The sequence below is a fragment of the Haliotis asinina genome, chromosome 5 (assembly GCF_037392515.1).
Source record: "Haliotis asinina isolate JCU_RB_2024 chromosome 5, JCU_Hal_asi_v2, whole genome shotgun sequence".
NCBI lineage: Eukaryota > Metazoa > Mollusca > Gastropoda > Lepetellida > Haliotidae > Haliotis > Haliotis asinina.
In genome coordinates this window covers 4,316,167-4,333,740 of record NC_090284.1, presented here as the reverse complement: position 1 = coordinate 4,333,740, position 17,574 = coordinate 4,316,167, and the positions used below count along the sequence as shown (strand labels likewise).

The window sequence follows — 17,574 nt, the reverse complement described above, 5'->3', positions numbered from 1 at the left end:
GTGAGAGGACCTTCAAATGTTTGGTGTCTGTGTTATAATAGCCGTATACAAAACCCCACAAAGAGCAAGTCAAATGACTAATCGGCCCACTGCTCGCCTGTAATGGTAACATTTCCAACCTGCCTTTCACGATACGCTTCACAGACAGATTATTGCCATTTTTCCATTCGATGTATTTCCAAGTGATATCATGTTTGCTTTCTATGACAGCGTGGAGAGGATGGGTCGATATATTGAACAAGTGCAAGGCTCATCGCCAGGTCGACAAACTAATATTAATGGTCTGCTCAAAGTTAAGATCGCACATATCACTTTGTGTGGTCATACGTTACTTCGGTCATACATACTTTAGAAAGAGGTCTAAGGATTAACCGTCCATCCACCCTCTCTGCCACTACCTCCATCGGTGTGTGTGTGTGTGTGTGTGTGTGTGTATCTCTATCTGTCACACACGAGAACAATTCCTGTAAAACGATTTTATGTATTTCCTTATATCTCTTTAAAAGACGCTGGAACAGACAGACAGACAGACAGACAAACAAACGGGTATACAGACATAGAGACTGAATTTCCATCGGCTAACACATGCTGCGTTCTTTTCATGGGTCTGTGAGTTTCAAACAGTTGTGGTTTGTTGGTACCTGTTCCTACAGCCTGTTAGTTCCAGACTACGAAACATTCAGTGTGTTTTCCAGGGGATTCTTAGTCAATAACATCGAAACCACTTCAGACACTCCGCGCTTGTTCAAACACAAACAATGAATGGAATCAAGTACTTTATGATATTAAACCGAATCAATCAGAATAATAATGGTTCGCAGAGACTGATCGGCCATCACATCCATATGTACCAACACATTTACTGAGCGTTGCACGAGCAAACTATACGATGTGTTTTGGCGATAGGTTCTACGGGCACAAACATTCCTCCGAAGCAGATTTGACTTGAGCTGTTATATATACTATCCAAAAACGAAACGTGTAGACGTGAAATCTGTTGCGAAAATGTGGTTTCAAACATATATACCTCGTCCATAAATAGATTGTAGTGCATAAAACTTTACACCAGTTTAGAAGAAGCTAATGCATATACAACCAAGTGGATACTTGTAGATAACGGAGACGCTGAGCGTGGTGGTGATGTCCGGTTTCCTGGCTCTCAGACCACGCTCTTTCACCATGTTCCATATAGTAAAATACTAAAAGCATCTGAAGAGCAGGCACCTTGGCTGCTGTGCTCACACCCGTGGCAACTTTATTCCCCGGTCTGCCTGTACGGTGACGGTCATTTGACATTCCTGTTTGTTTGCAACGAGCTGCAAGCCATTATATCTTCCTCAGCCTAACATTCAGATGCCTGGCAACAGAAGAATGTGTATCTCCAAGATGTATTCTTTCAATGGCGATGGTCCGTGTCGCAGAGTCAAGACGTGCTTTGACCTTGAAACGCCTTCAAAACCTTATGCCAGTTTCTGAATGTAATCTGGATTTTCATTAGACAGTGAATGATCTTTTTGCTGCATAATTTCAAATGGAAGGTGGTTTCTGTTGCGTTATGGTGATGCCTTTCTAATCCTTGTTAGAAATCTCATCAAAATCAACATTTTCGGGTAAAATCGATTTTTATATATGCAATTGTGCAAAATCATGTTATCAACACTTTTAATACATATTTTGAAGATGGTTTGAACATAATAGCCATTTAACAGATTTTTAAAAAAAATACCAATCGTATATGCGTTTCTTTTGGGGGATAGTATATATTGCGATCCTTGGTATTAGCTTCTATATTAATCTCATTTTGAAAAGTGTATCTGTTCACATGCAGAGATTTCAGCATTAACTTTACAAAACTCACGTATTTGTGCTTGTGCTTTCTCTGCCTAACCGCTTTTCAGTCTTCGTATGTAGTGTGCTATACAAATATGGGTGATACAAAGTAATATGAACATATACATACATTTCAAAAGGGTTTTGCAACAATACAAATCACACATACCTACACACATACATAAGCCGATGGACACACCCTCTTTAACGCACTTAAGGCAATATCGCTGGACAAGCACGACTATGGCTGTCTATACTGAGAGCTTACATATATAATATGTATCCGCTATAATATGTATTACTATCGTACTACGTTCACACGGATATGACATTCTGTCACTGTTGTACGTATGTACATAATGGGCGCTTATATACATATATTTACGTTGACAAACGGGTTCATCCAGGCATAACTGCAAGGGTGGAGGATGAAACGGGCCGACGATTGGGAATGCTCAACAGGTTATTTATATCCCAAACAGTATCCTTGCGCTGATTAGATTGTTTCAATAATTCCTGCCGGCCAATTACCTATCCCACCGTTAGCATCTGACATAGAATTCAAAGCCCAAGCCATTTGTTTCTTGTTCACAATGAATACAAACAAAGCCACTCCTATACAAGAGTTACATCTGAACGCATGGAACAAGACATCAAACCATGGATTCATCCATATTTCTTTCTCTCTTAGGAGTTTTAAGAAACATGTTTTAAACATGTTGTATACATGTCAAATATTTTCCAGTTGTGATTTGCTTTAAAATTCTCTGTCAGTTTATAGGGTGATAATGAATGCTTTGTTGTTGGAATATTGAACGCGTGAACCGCATGAATCAGTGAAGTGTTGTAGGAATGACCGGTTCATTCAGGTTGATCCAGTTTTGTGGGCGGCGGATGATCTAATGTTTTAGTAAGGTTCTCTCCAATCCATTTCGTAAACGGTCGTAAAACTTTGTACATTAAGCGGTTGTGTGTGTATCGGTAAGTAGCCAATTTGTCACCTCTCATAAAATGGACTGGACTAGATTGTAAAGATGTGTGAAGAGATTATTGTTTGCAATCACTCGTACAGTTGAATAACTTATTGACACATACATATGGCTTTATCATAGATCGTTGGTTTACCTGCAGCCTTATAAAGCTTGTAAGTCTCGCGAGGCGTTGCTTCCGGTACTAAGCTATTCAAGGTCCAGTCCCAGTTCCAAATTGCGCGACCGCCAAATTTGACTTTACGGACCAAGTGTACGAGCTGGATAACAATCGTAATAGTTGGATCATTGGTGAATAGTTAGATCAGAAATTTGATATTCCTGTATGATTATCTGCCTGCTCCTTGCTGTCAAATGACATTTCGAAAACGTATGAAGCGTTGTTTGTCAAGTACTGTGGTCTACCGAAGTAACATGACCTACTTACTGGCTCAATTGGGTTAAAATTTCAGTGTGATATTGACCACCGTGTTCAAGCACAGATGAGAAGGTGACCGACAATACTGATGAATTTGGGGGTTCGGTCTACAGGGGAGGTGATTGTCAAGTCGCATGATGCCTCTAATTTATACCTCAAACTTGAACCGTTGTTTTAAAGCTAATATATGAAACGTGTTCGTACAATGCACATCAAACACAATTCAACACCTCAGTACACTCTTTTCAAGCAACATATAATATGTTGTGAATAAATGTGTATCCTGGTAACATTTCGCGTTCAGTATCAGTGAGAGGGAATTGGGAGCTTGCCGAAATAGCCTGTAGTCTATTAAAACATCGAACTGTCGTAGCAATGACCGGCTCGGACATGATGACCAAGCCCTAGAAGAAGTGAAGAGTATCATGAAGTTGCCGTGCAAGATCCAACCATAGAGATTCATCTGCCTTCCCGGGGACCTGTAAAGTGTTACAGTGACTGAGTGAGTTTAGTTTTGCACCACACTCAATGGCGGTCTGTAAATAATCGAGTCTGAATCAGACAATCCAGTGATAAACAGACTCAACATCGATCTACCCAATTGCATGTACCAAGTCAGCGAGCCTAACCATCCCATTCCGTTAGTCGTTAGGACAAGCGTGTGTTATTGGAAATGAAATCTATCCACAAAGTGTTGTAGAGATGTCCAGTGTGTAAAGTGCTGTAGCGATGGCCATTCAGTTAAGTGTTAGAGCGATCACCAGTGAGTAGTGTTGTAGCGATGACCAGCGAGTAGCGTTGTAGCGATGACCAATGAGATACGTGTTGTAGCGATGGCCAGTGAGTAGTGTTGTAGCGATGACCAATGACATCAAGAAGTATGTGTTGCTGTGACGGTAACACAATTTATCATGTAGGCCGATATGAGAACATCTGGGTTGTAAACAGTGAACTGATGTTGCACTGCACTGCTCATATACGGCTTCTAAGTATACGTGGTGGGGATAAGAGAGTTCGGTGCTCTGCCCTATCACCCAAATTAATTTTGTTCAAGAATTAACGTGTTTTTTACCTTCCAAGTGATACACATCTGCAGTTCGAGCGAACATTACGGATTAAGAAGCTGTACGGTGTAAGTCAAAGTAGGCTTAACTTAGATACTAAATCGTACATTAATTAGCAAAAATAAATTACTGACTCATTCGTTATGTTTATGGGCGTCTTTAAGAACTGTATAAGATTTGATGGTTGATTAGACAGTCGGTATCAGATTTACTTTATATGAGACTCTTCATTTTACCGAATCCTCGAAGGTTTTGGTTCCTTTTGATTTTCTTCCACATTAACACTGAGCGTAGGGAAATACATTTTTCCAGCAATATGTTAAATTTTGAAATTATCGATGGGTGAGTCTTTATTAACTACACGGCTAAACTGCTTCACGAAACTATCAACAGGAAGGGTCTGATGATTGTATATCACAGCCATGTGCAATAAAAATCGGGTGCCTGTTAATGGAATTATTTTGTAAAAGGAGACCACTGTTCTGCACGTAAATTGATACTGTAACAGTCAGCGTGAATTGACATGTAACTACTCAAATACTATGTCTGGAAAATTTACTGCCTCGGGGACTGTTTTATTGAGGTTTTGATAATGTTTATGCATAACGTACAAACAATAGGTTTTCACCATAGTCTGGCAAAGCGTTATTCTCAAAGTAGCAAAACAGATTCATACTGACGTTCCTGCTGGTCGGGAGTTAAACATATTTTATGCATACGAGTAGGTATAGAATTCGCCAAATACAATCCACTGAACAGCTGGAATAATATAATCCAGACACATTTTAACTTGACGTTAAATCTCCGTAGGCTGGAGCAGGCCCTGAACATTCTCCCCACACAGGCCAGGAGAGACCAATTCTGACTTTAGAAGGAATGGCCAGAACAAAACCTTAAGCATATGTATACATCTCCCCTAGACGAATAGATTCGAACATAAGGCTTAACAATATGTGACTTCAGAAGTGTAACCAGGAAGCAGATGCGAGTGTGTGTACAGTCCTATAATTTCTAAATGTTACAACTTTTGAGGCACAATCAAACTTGATTTTTAAGAGACTCACACACCGAATGCCTAAATTTCGGGCATGGTTACAACATTCAAACTATGAGTAAATAATGTGGTGGACATATGGACTTCAGACTTCACACATAGGTGATATCTGATACTATTCTCAAATTCTACGTTTCCTACACGTGGCCGTGTTCTCTTTGTGATAATTGCCTTGGCTGTGAATGTGTTTGTGACGGTGTAACCGATGTTGCAGAATACACACACCTCAAATGCCTCAAGCCACCATATTTTATTCACGAATACATTCTCATTATATATTAGTAATCTTGCTACTGAAATAGCGTTTGTAAGAGAATTCTTTTGATCATTTTCCGTCATGTGTGTTCACACATAAGCTATCACCCTCAATCTTACGGTTTAACCCCAGGGAACCAGAAGCTTTTTCAATATAGCAATTATATTTATGTTATCTTGGGTTAAGAACTTATTTATATGGACTGCATGCTTGCATATCATATACATAGGTGCCTTACATCACCTTTACAATTCACCTTATGGGAAATTGCTCTTTTGGGCTGGATGTTGTGTGTGAGGATGGATTTCATGGCAAACAGACACTTTCACACTGAAAGGATAAATATGTGCTCTTTCCCTGGCTGTATTTAAGCATTACATCATTGTAGTAGCTCGATCTCCCTCCTTAGAAACGTAGTAGACGAGTGCGTTGTGTGCATGGCGCTGTTGTCGAGATCGCAGGTAATGTCCCACCATGGAGAAAGTGCCGCATTGCATGATCGCTATTATTCCCACATCCATGTTTCAGAAACTCAGTATTCCAATAATCTATTCAATGCCGGGTCAATGTCACTGTAGAAGGTAATGAAACGTAAGTGATCAATATACAACATCATAAAAAATCATTTCTGATTAAACTGAACATTGCACACACAGCTGACAGTATCGGGGTGCGCTGCACTATATCCGGGAAGCAGTGAGGGGTAGCTTAGTGGTGGGACCGCCGGTTTGACATTATAATGAACTCGGGGAGCTCATTTGCAGTGTTGCATGCCTTAAAATTGCTTTGTCGCTAACGTGGTTTTAAATCAAAATCTCCCAAGTGGGACAGTGCAGAATAACTCTTTTTAAATCTAAATATAAAGCATCAACGCTTGAGAATAATCACTTTCTAATATCTGCCGAGAAACATTCCATTGGGTTTGAATATTTAAATAGTAGTGTGAAATTGTATGAACGGATGACTTAAAATCAGTTGAGATATATGTGCACATTCTCGTTGATCATCTCATTTTGGTGCCGGATCACACTTAACTGCCCATGGATTTTGACCCGTTTTTGCTTGTGACTGAAAACGAAACCATTCGATGGTGACGATTTTTTAAAAGGTGTCATAATGGCGTGGACCTTAAGTTTTCATTTTCCGCTATTTATCCCTCTAACATATATAATATCTGTACATTTTTTGGTCAGATCCGTGTTTGCAGAGTACTTTCCTTTCTCAGTTTCTGAGGAGGGGAGACATGTTTGGGAGATGAATGGAACAGTTGTTTGACCCAGGACAGATAGAGGATACAATTCTTAATAGTTTAAGATTCAGGTTAAACACACTTTCCGATTAAACTCACGGAGGTGAATGCTGAGATCGAGAGCATATGGAAATTAGATCGGGAATACATGTCAGGTTAATTCTTGTGGACTGATCCACGGCGATGACGTCATCTGATCAGCATCAATATGTCGGCAGCGTATTCAGCAATATGGAAATTAATTAAAGCAGAATCGACTTATGGACTTCGGTTTATTTTATGCGTACAGTCTGACGTTTCAGTTGCAGTTTGATGAAAGTGTTGGCACATGTTCCAAACGCACCATTGAAAGAGCAAGAGGTTGAGATGCAGTTTAGGGTTAAGTCGTTACCCGAACGTGAATGCACTATTATGCCTGTGCTGGAACGGTGGTGTAAAGTGTAGGCATAAACACGCAGAACAGGTGGTGGGGTATATAACATTGGCCTTTGTCCCCGATGGCAAAACGTAAGTAATGCGATCTGAGCAGTGTCAGTTGTTACTCAATGGATTAGTTCAATGGATTGATTTCTCACAACGAACCATACATTGTGGTATACGAGAAAAATATCTTCACATGAGGATAATTTGTATTTAACAGGATGTTGGTTATGTACTGTACCCATTCTTGGCGACGCAGATAATTTGCATAAAAGCTTGAATAAACATATAACTAACAGATGATAAACAGAGACTCAGCACATACACACATACACAAACATACACATATACAGACACACATACAAATACACATATATGCATACATATACACGCATACGCACAAACACATACACCCATACACACGTGCACATACACCCATACACACGTGCACATACATACATACATACACACATACACATACACCCACATACACATACGCACACATACACACATAGACACACATATACACGCATACACACATACACACATATACATCCACACATCCACACATTCAGGCATACACGCATACACACATATGCAAACACATGCACATACATAGACATATACACATACAAACATGCACACATACACACACATACACATATACACATACAAGCATGCACACATAAACACATACACATGCACATTCATTCATTCATTTATAGTTTATAATGATAAAGGACCTTTGTATATTTTCATCAAACGTCTATTCCACCCCCGAGCACTAGAAGAATGACCTATTTTGGTGTGGATCGCATGACCTCATGTGCCCATTTTAGTTTGTGAAATCCCAGTGGATGAGGTGACATATTGAGCCATCTTCTCTATCACGTGCTGAATGACGTATGCAGTGAGGTATTTCGACAAACCTTGTTGATCTTCTGTCGTGGCCTTAAATAACAGAAAATAGTAACAGACGATATCTAGAGGTGACGTGACAGTAACCGCGGACCGCTTGCCCGTATTTGACATTTTTTTCTTGTTGGCCTTATTTTTCCTGGTGATGCAATAGATTGGGGGTGAGGGGGGTGAGGGGGAAGTGGGGGACATTTTTACATGTTAACACGGGTGCTGAGGAAAGATGGCAAAATAGGAAATACAAAAAGAAAATGTTTTTGGTACTTTGAAAGAGTGTTTATGACTATAAATAATTAATGATTTCTAGGTTTTTTTTGTTAAAATCACAATATTGTTTGAAATACCTTCGCAACACACATCAGTGGTTGCGGGTTGAGATGGAACTGTGTTCAATCTAAACACAATATTTACTCAGGTCTCTGTCCTGCCCATTGTGCTGTTTGATACGTTAATGTTTTATGACCCACTGGGAATCATCGGAATTTAGTTAATTCTTGGTAAATTAGATTCCACTAATAGGAGTGGATCTGGCAATGGTAAATTTGAATAATAAACGAAGCCCTCTGTAATTTGCCCCAGCGTTAGCCATTTCTGTCAATTTGCCAACAGAAATTTCACCACTTTTATTATTAGATACATACAGAAGCCATAGCGCCGCATTCCATTTTCATTGCTTGAACTTAATATGTCGTTGCTTTGCGGAGCCGCTAACGTTTGCGTTTCCATCCAATCCATGTTGTATTTCACTCTATCCTTTTTAAGTAAACACGCAAGTTAACTTTGCTCTTAGTATCATTTGTTGGGAGCATGTGAGATGGTCTGAATTGATTATATATAAATAATGTGACGTTAAGTGCATCTCGAGATTACTGGCTTTGCGATATTGTTAATACCATTTGATACAGGTTAACTATGAAGTACAAGCTCTACTGGTTCACTTGAAGGTGTATCTTAATACTGTGTTGTTACTGCCGTACGCATCTGGTCTGTATCATGTGAATGGTGTCATGTTGTTTATAACAGACACATTAATGTTCCCGCGTTCTGGCGAGGATGTAACTTGTACGTGGATGATACGCCATTTGAGTTTACTCATTATTCCTATGATTACTCCCTTACTGAACTTTCACGGGACATATGGTTTTAAGAATGAGGCCTGAGAATCCCAGAAGGTGATGATCATATCCTCCAGCTAGGCGTGGTGTTATGGGTCATGCAACACAGTAATAATATTCCTGCTGCCGCATTCAGGGCCAATTCTTAACAACCTTTCACCAAGAGTGTACCTGGCAAATTGAACCGTACGATATCATACGCAGAATATGTTATTTTGTAATGTTCTGTAAACATTCTGCATACATATTTGACCCTGATATCCAGTAATAATCTACGGTGACTATATATATATATATATATCTGTATATCGTTGGCACCGCCTTCAGCAGAAGTTCATTCCCATACACTAATAGTTGAATTTAGTTCAGAAAAGACATTTACATATGCCAGTATCATATTCTAATACTATAAATGCGGTATGTGTGTGTGTGTGTGGGGGGGGGGGGGTGTATGTATCGTGTAAGGACGTCAAGATGTTTGTGATCCTCAGCAGTAAAGAATGTCATGATCCTGGAGTCCTTGAGCTAACCGAGGATCTGTTAAAAGCTACCTATATACCATCTCACTAACACACGGCGCGACAAGGTACATAGTGGACGAGTATTTGGTGGAGTTAATAGGGCTTTGTACACATTCGCCAGATCTGTAGCATTAGCACACGGTATTGCCACATGGTACTGACATGCAGTACTGTCACAAGGCACTGGCATATGGTACTGACCCACAGTACTGGCACAGTAATGACAGACGGTTTGGTCGCACAGTACAGGTAAACGATGGTGACACAATGGTACTGGTACACAGTACAAAAGGTAATTTCACGCAGTACCGGTAAACGATAGTGACAATGTGCTGACACGGTACTTGTTCACCGTTAGAATGCAATACACGCACCTGCATTAAACTGCACATCAGGGAACATGCATAAAGCAACAGCCGATATACAGCACTACATATGTTGTCTGTTGTTTAAACGAAGTCATCAACAGAGCTGTATGTAAATGTGAATGTCCGATCTGGTTGCCACCACGAACATATTATGGGACATTAGTTGAGGGAAACCTGATGGTGAAGCATGAGGCACGCAGGGAGAGATGACGAGGAAGACAAATATTTGAGATGATAATGTGAAAGCGTGTTACGCACACGTGTTTAGAAGATGAATTCTTGTGGCACTGCTTTCAAATTGATAGGCCGCTGCTTCCAGTGTATTTAACCTTTGACCTGTAATGGCGTCTGTACAAGGAGCTGAAGTGTATATGAAACTGACTGTGTACAGGAGTTGATGTGAACCCCCTACTTGTATTCAACGGGATGAATTCATTCTGCTAAAAGTTACTCTGTGCAAGGAGTTTAATTAAACAATATGAGTCCGAAAGGGGGTTGAAGTTCTGCCCTGAAAACATGTGAACAAATGAGAGTCGCATCATTTACAGACCGCCGCCACAGAGCTGGAATATTGCTAAGTGCGGCTTTAAACAACAAACCATCCAGCCTGTGAACAAAGGATCTAGGCAGTACACTGAAAAAATGTGGAATTGGTATGGCGTTGAAAGGGGTTGAAATTATGCCTTGAAAACCAAGCGGTTGAATTACGCGATTAAAGACTTAGTACTTCTGTAAAGTAGTTGCTGGAGTAAGGACATAAGGAGTACCCATATCCGACACTCTCGTGCAAAACCTAAAGTGGAGGTCCAAAAAGTACTCGAGTGCAAGAGGTCGACTTTATGCCTGGAAATGAACAATTTTGTCAAGGATTTAAATAATGATCTGACACACAAGCGTGTGCTAGTGATTGAAGGAATGCACCAAACAGAACATGTTTGATATGAGAAACGCAGTGCCCTGAAACGTACCTGTGTGGTAGGGGTGAGGTTATGTCCTGAAAAGTACGTGTGTGGAAGGTGTTAGGTTATGCCCTGAAAATTACTTTTGTTGAACTGGTGATATAATGCCCCGAAAATGACCTGTGATGTAGGGGTGAGGTTATGCCCTGAAAAGTACCTATGTGGTAGGAGTGAGGTTACGCCCTGACAAGTACGTGTGGAAATGACGCCATGCCTTGAAAAACACCTGTGTGGTAAAATTCAGGGTATGCCCTGAAAAATACCTGTGTGGAAAGGTTGAGGCGAAGTCCTGAAAAGTACCTGCTTAGACGATTCAGTCATGAAAGGAAATGAACACTGAGAAACAAACACGAGTAATGCCCTAATAATACACGATCAAGTAAGAGCGGAAAATTTATTGATTTAAACATATTTATTCAAGAGTATAGATTGGGTACACGTTATTCCAATGTAGTGAAACCATCTCCTGTTTACAGTGATTTATAGTGAAACATACTATATGCACGGGGATAGAAAGCTATATACAAAAAGAGAATAAGACATTTAAATAAAAGTAACACCTTGGATACATTAATTATTTACACTCATTACACTTATTATTTATTACTTGAAAAGAACCAGCCAACTAATGTAGAACAGGCCCGACGTTGGTGATAATATGAAAGGGATATGTTTAAAGGGTTAAGATCGCTTTAGGGTAGGCAGCATAATTTGGAAATCCGTACAGAAGGTGTTGATTATAACTTGGCGTGGATGCATGGTTGGAAGGTGACTTAGGTTAAGACTTGATGCTGTTCTGTGTGCAGCAGACGACTATAACGACGTATTTTCCAGTGTTGTGTTGACATTCCTTGCCTGATTGGTGAGGTTTAAGGAATCATAACATCGCATCATGATGAACAGAGAACACTGTGATATTGCATCAGTATGTTATACTTGGGGTAACATATTACAGTCTTGCATACTAGAGATTAGCGTACTGCGATATCTAGTCCATTATTTGAGCACAGAATACGATCCAGTATGCTACCGCAGTATGTATAGCTTAAAGCGACTACGCCAACATCTGATCAGTCCTGCAAGTATACGTGTGTAGCCTGCTTATGTACTCATTAAAATTGTGAAGTTTACTGCGGTTCTCTTTACTTAAATATAAACTGCTAGATGAGCTGCACGAGCTCCAATAGGATGTGTTGTATGATAATGTTTGCCATACTTTCTTGTGATTCTTCATTCTTCAAAGATGACCCTTGTTCCCAAGTGCGCTGTGGTATTTCCCCTATTCATTGTTCTGATACGGTATGGCCTGCAGTATGACCGACTAGTGTGGTAATGCCTGACGTGCTATAGTGTCCTGTGACCACCCACAACAAGAGGTGCTATGATGTCTCACACGGTAAGAATTATGTAATGAGAGAGTTCCGCCGTGATTCAGGGGCCGGCCTACAACGGTCTACAAAGAGATACTGCGGTGGTAATAATAACAATGATAATTTCTCCCCAGCGCAAGATTGCACACATGAGTGTTGAAAGCGCATGATATATTATTACTTCAGTCAACGGAGCAGTGTGCATTTAAATTGCATTGGGAGATCCCAGGGGAGTCGAGCAACGAGCTGTTGTACGGCGGTACTGGGACATGGCTGCATTGTCAGGGAGGCCGCCATAGCCGTACAATGACACTGCGGCGCCAGGGATAAACGGATACAGTGTCTGGGATTGGACGATGCAGGCCCTAGGATGCAGGTTACAGCAGGGGATGGTCGGTAATATAATGATGCAATACGATACTGGGTGTTGATACTGATTTAGGGATAAAATCAGTTTTAGGGAGATGCAAGAATATATCTTTTGAGTTTGAATGATATATCACTTTATCTGCACAAGTGTAGACCATCGGTCCATGGTACAACGCTGGTGTAGGTAAGATAAATAAATAAATCACTCAATATCAAACAAGGATGCATCATCAACCATACTTGAATGAATCATTTTGTATAGCTGTAATTCCATACAATTGTATATTTACATGTTGCAAAATGTTATTCTGGAGTGTATTCCATGGTATATAATTAGCACATTTCAGGTTTGTGGCCATGTGCAGAGATCAGGTCACAAATTAGGTGACGTTAAGTCACGTTGGTCACGGACTGTTCGTGGATCGGTGACCGTGTTCGGCAGCTTGACTCATGAGCGTTTCTAGGTCTTCAGTCTTACCTCACAACGAAGCACACGCGACATATGTGGTCTAACCTAAGGCAAATTTGCTCAAAGCTGCCTCTGTTCACAATGTGACGGATGCGTCATATGACTATAATCTTCTTGCACCTTACAGGCAGCTTGGGTTTATATGGGTAATAATGTCTTGGCGCTTTGAGCATTATTGTATTACAAAGTCAAGATTACATTAACTTAGAAACGTCTAAATTTAATTTCAGTAAAACAGTTTTGATATTCTAAAATATCGTTGGTATTACATGCGGTGGTTATAAAACCCACATTCGGCATCAGAACAAGATATTAGCATCCGTAGCGTGTTGTCACAACGTCAACATCTGTATCAACGTCGCAACATCTGCAGCCACTACGCTACATGATCCGGACTATGAACTCCAAATGTTACATTGGGATTTTTCGGTGTTATTCCACGGAAGTCAGTGCATCAAACTTGTAATTTTATTTTCATAACGTCACCTTTGAAATATCAACCCCAAGATCGCTGAGTGACATCGAACCGTTTGAAGTTCACAGACACTAGATCATATGGATTTTTGCTTCTCAAGGCGGTGCTCAAGCGGGAAGGTGAAGCACACAACCTTCACACACAACCTATGTCACCTATTTTCACCAGTATTGGCCGACTTTTCTCCAGTATCACTTCCATGAGATTTTACTGTTGTTCAATTTCAGCTGTGAAGTTTAACCGCATTTAGAAGACACCACAGGCTATGTAGAAGTCCAGTGTTTGCTTAATTGACAAATACACCCATATGATCTACTTACAGCTACTCGATCCGTCGTCTAATGAAATAGTAATGTTTCAAGCTAAGAGTTATAGCGCAGTACATGTACACTGTCCCACTGCCATAGGGCGGGAGACTGTATGATGAAGAAAGCAATTTGGTTTGGCAACTCAGCCTATCAGGACTGTGTGTTCAGCTGTACGCATGTGTACCTAATCTTTGTGTAGAGCAACGACACCCACTATAGAAAATTTCATTATCAGCATGATTATGCTATAACAACATCACACAAATTCACAATATTTTCAGTTTACTGCCGACGTCTTGGCGGCAAATTTATCCCAGGATAAATTCATATTCATGAAACAGTATTTCGTACGACTCCTCCAGCACCGTGAGTCATGGTGCGATAGTGATAAAACCGGCCGTTAAAATGGTTAGCGTATCCTGGTGGACGGATCGCACCCATCACATACACACCCCTGTGTAGTTGTTTATTTGAGAAAACAAAGTACATATCAAAATCGAGAGCAGAATCGAATGTTTTAATGTCACGGATGCATCATGACCTCTACGTCTAGAATAAAATGTTTTGGAAGTTACGTTGAGGAATCAAATACACTAACCTTGTTCAAACATTTTATCCTAAACAGTTTTGTGAGGCCAAGGGTTGGAGCTGTTGAAATATTGCTCGACATGCAGGAACGTGAATATTGGAAAATTGGAGTCTTCTTTCATGCCATACAGTCCCGTGAAACGTTTTCGGTTACTCTGGATATTAAAACATGAAACATCCGAGCCGATTCCACTAGTCTAATTTCGTTTCCATTGAGAAGGATAAATATGAGGAAGATAATTGGCTATTTGGTCGGTATTGAACGATCATCGATATACCTGAAATTTAATTTAAACACCTTGCCAAATTCCATTGTTTTTATTTTTGACAATCCGTGTAGAACATTTTTAAAACCCATTGCGTGTATATTTTCATGTATAGATGTGAATATATCACATTGCTAATACATGCACATGTATAAATATAAATATACACCATTAGTGGTACATCTTCTGTGCTGATATAAAGAGCATTGCTAGCACTCTTCACGAACAGATATGGACAGAATACATTGCTACTGAGTTAAATACACTAAATGTTTAGTACATCCCGCTCTACGCGCGCGCGCGCGCTGTCGACTGTCACCCGTGTCCTAACAGAGCATGAATGACTTTGTTCTCAAGGTTCTACGCCAACTCATAGACTATTGGTTTGTCCTCTCCAGATCCTGTGCCATATCGTGAGCGATGAGCATCAAGGATGATCTCCTGCACTCAGTGAGCAATGACCCCACTCATTCATTGTCCCTTGAAGATTAGATGATTCAACTAACTCTAGGTTGGGATATGATACGAGGAAATCAGAAAACGAAATCCTTGGGCATCCCCGACATGAAAGCAACACTGGTGACAATGTGTCTCCACCCGCCCTCGTGTTTATATTAAAAACGCCAGTGCCTTAGGAACGTTCCTATTTGCATCTCTGCAACATATTCCGTGACGAAGCTATTCTTCCACAGTATACTGTGACATCACAAGCGTCTGTTCATCACGTCTGAGCGTCTGTTCATCACGTCATTGTAGATTTCCTTGGGTGAAACCTGACCCATTTGTAATATTAACATTCAATATCTGCGAGAAGAGAAATAAACGTGCAATTAATGTTATGTTTTTTGAGGAAATGATTCGTCTATTTATGTCATCTCTAGGTCAGGAACTGTCATCAAAATCAACATCTTAACTGTCGAATGTGTATACATCATGCAGAGTGTATGTCCTCATATCTACATCACTAGATCCATTGATGTTTGTATGTATATACTCTCTCATTCATCCCCACTTAGCCTTATCTAGAGGTACTCACATTGAGAGGTTAGGGTAGGAAAGAAGGTACGCCTCCCCTGGCAATCAAGCAAGTGTCCAGCGTTCACGTTTCACAACCGGGCAAAATATTGTTGCAGGAAAGAAAAATGTTTTTACAATATACGCTGAAGTGGGGAGGTAAATGTATGCATGTGCGTCTGTTTACCGTGTGGTCTGGAAGCACTGCACAGAGGCCTACTGCTACCTGCCCCTACACGTGGGTTCTAGAGCCAGGAATATAGTTCTGCATGAGACTAGGCACACTCGGAGAGGGAGTGCACAGTGGACGGACGTCTAGAGCAGGTCGATTAACGCCACCACCACCGCCTGCAGTGTATCAGATATTCCCAAATTACGTGATTAATTAGCAAACAAGCCCTCAGATCAGCCGAATTCAACGATCTAGCACCGTAAGGCTGTAACCCTCCGCTTGCATGGCGGTCGGAAATAGAGGTGTGAGCTAGTCGGCGCGGGACAGGTGCCTGTGCTGAGTGTGTAGAAGGAACGAGCGACTCCATCGCTACTCCTCACAGGTCATTTCATCGCTATTATACTGCCGTGGAAGGTTTCTATCTGTTTTAAAAAATTAATGAAGTTCTTATCAGGACAAGCAGCAGTTTGAGACTGCGCACAAGTGGCTTCCGATGCTCGCAGTGGCAAGAGGCAAGGAGTGAGTACAGGCCAGTACATGGTAGATCCGTGGTGACTCGCCCGCTGCCTGTCTGCCAGCCTGCATGCCAACCGATACTTATGACTGGAAAACTTCGCTGACAACTTGGAATCTTTGTACCTGGGATACATGAGCTAAAAGCAGTGGTGTGAGCAGCCTAGGAAGACAAGACGCCAACAGGGTGAGAGTTGGAGAGTCCGTCTGATGGCATGTTGTCGTCAGTACCAGGGACATGACGGTTGTCTCAGACTGGAGCTCCACTGTGACCACGTGCTACTCAGTCAAGGTAAGCACACCATTGCCTTCCTACCGCTACCTTTTAAAGTAATCCCTGGTGTGTGCACTTTAACATCTGGCGGCTTCGTGTGCTGACCAGTAGGAGCTGCCAATGATTCATAACGACTGAGCAGAAACATATTGTTTCACATTAACATACAATTTTACTTTCGACAACTATGACTAGACTACAACCTACTCCAGTTACTCTGATTATCGATTATGTGATTTTGCTCTAAGATGCGTTTTATGTGTTTCCTCGTTGAAAATAAAACAAATTTAGTCTCTCCGTTATTAATTTCTTTGAGGCAGTCCCATGGGATCGGTTTAAAGCAGTTCATTGCCAGCAGCGAGAAGGTGCTACACCTGGCAGTGTGGCGATATGCGTATTGATCACTTACTCCCCACCGCCACCACCTCCCCTCCCCGCCCGCCCGCCCGGCCGGCCGGCCTCCCGACTCTACCTCTAGCATCGCCAATAGTTAGCTTTATTCCAGTTACCCAATCTCTCGCCTCTTTGTTTAGCTTTGTTACATTGCAGATCGCTCATGTCTCCATGGCCTTTTTCAATATACAAATGTGTCCGT

General features: G+C 41.0%; 1 protein-coding gene across 1 annotated transcript in view; it reads left to right on the top strand.

Moving 5' to 3' along the window:
• Window positions 1-16,231: 16,231 nt before the first annotated feature.
• The window catches only part of LOC137284612 (neuronal acetylcholine receptor subunit alpha-2-like), a 69,805-nt gene continuing 68,462 nt past the window's right edge, over window positions 16,232-17,574 (top strand). The window contains exon 1 of the mRNA XM_067816493.1: window positions 16,232-16,997. The gene's annotated coding sequence lies outside the window, so the exon portion shown is untranslated. The remainder of the gene's footprint in view (window positions 16,998-17,574) is intronic.